This window comes from Rhincodon typus, unplaced genomic scaffold (assembly GCF_021869965.1).
Source record: "Rhincodon typus isolate 14 unplaced genomic scaffold, sRhiTyp1.1 hic_rhity00015338, whole genome shotgun sequence".
Classification (NCBI taxonomy): domain Eukaryota; kingdom Metazoa; phylum Chordata; class Chondrichthyes; order Orectolobiformes; family Rhincodontidae; genus Rhincodon; species Rhincodon typus.
The window spans coordinates 4-1,796 of NW_025980976.1; the positions used below are offsets into that span (position 1 = coordinate 4).

A 1,793-nucleotide genomic window follows, 5' to 3' on the forward strand; every position below is an offset into this window, starting at 1 on the left:
AGGCCCTTCGGCCCAACAAATCCACAACAACCCTAACATTTCAGTGGGAATTGGATGAGGATCTTTTAGTGTAAAATGTACGTGGCGATAGACAAGTGCAGTGATGTATGTCTGTTTGGGAAAACTCCCTCACAGTGTTAACACTGCCACAACAGTCCCCAGTCCTGAAGAATGGACACCAGACTCAGAACATTAACTCTGCTTTCTCTCCACAGATGCTACCTGACTTATTGAGTTTGCCCAGCCCTTTCCGTTTATGGGTCAGAAATTCAGCATCCAGAGTTTGCTGATTTATTTCAGAATAGTGCCCTTCTGTGGTGTATGATTTGGAAATTCATAATGAAATCACAGAAGGTACTTCAGCTTTCCCCTCAGTGCAAACCAAACTAAAGCCCCAGGTGGGACTTGAACCCACAATCTCTGGCTCCGGAGGCCAGCACCTTATCCATTAAGCCACTGGGGCCACACAAAGCCTGACCTGCAATGTGCTTTTCAGTAATCGGTATGTTCTTTGTGTCCTTTGGGGTACCTGCTCTCTCCTTTTCTAAATAATCATCTTCACCTGAATTCTGTGGTCAGTGTCAAAACCACATCACTCCCTTATGACCTTGAAAAAACCTCACTGTGTGATCTTGTGATCCCTGTGTCTCTTTGTCTCTCATGTTGGAATCCACTGTCTTTCTCATTGATGGGGAATCTGAAGGCACACCCTTTTGAGAAAGAGAACTCCAAAGATTCACAGCCCAGAGAGAAAACATCTTTCCTCATCTCTGTTTGAAATGGTCGCTGCGTTAATTTTAAACATTGACTCCTATTTGTAGATTCTCCAACGAGACCAAACATCCTTTCAACGTCCACCCATTTAAGTCCCCTCAGGATCTGAATTGCTTCAATTAAGTCATTTCTGACACTCCTAAACCACACACAATACAGGCCTCGCTTGTCCAGCCTTTCCCCATAAGGATCTCTGTTCATTCCAGGTCGAGCAAACTTTCTCTGAACTGCTTCCAACACATTAATGTCCTCCTGTACATGCTGTGACCAATATTGCTCACTGTTCTCCAGATGCAGTCTCACCAATGTCTGGTATAACTGAAGCAGAACCGATCCCACTCTTGCTTTCAATTCCCCTCACAGTACACCACAGCATTTTTGACTTGATTTGATTTATTGTTAACACATGTATAGAGATACAGTGAAAAGTATTGCATTGTGTGTTAACCGGACAAATTATTCCTAACATAAGTACCTGAGGGAAATGGAACAGAACACAGAATATAGTGTTACAGCTATAGAGAAGGTCAAAGAAGTATCAAATTCAATATATGAGTTCTTTTCTGATTACTTCCTCCAGTTGCGCACTAACCTTCAGTGATTCATACGCAAAGATGCCCAGATCCCTCTGCATCTCACAGCTCTGTAACCTCTCACCATTCAGATAATATGCTTCTTTCTTATTCTTTCTGCCAAAATGGCACACTTTCCATTTCACACACTTTCCCACATTGCAGTCTCCTTATGTCCTCTTCACAACTTACTTTCCTACCTAGCTCTGTGTCATCAGTAAATTTAGCTAGCTCCATACTTTAACCCAGCACTGACCCCTGTGACATATCATTGTCACATCTTGCCAGGCTGAAACAGACCCACTTTTTCCTACGCCCTGCTTCCTGTTCACCTGCCAATTTTCTATCGAGGTCAGTGTGTTACCCCCTTTACCATGAGCTTTTATTGTTTGCAATTGTTTTTATGTAATTGGCAAAAGAATCAGAACTGCAGGAGGTGCAGAGTAG

At 42.9% G+C, this 1,793-nt stretch overlaps 1 non-coding gene across 1 annotated transcript; it reads right to left on the reverse strand.

The window, feature by feature from the left end:
* Positions 1 to 390: 390 nt before the first annotated feature.
* Positions 391 to 463, reverse strand: trnar-ccg. Its single transcript has one exon. It is a non-coding gene; the product is annotated as a tRNA-Arg (tRNA).
* Positions 464 to 1,793: the final 1,330 nt, after the last annotated feature.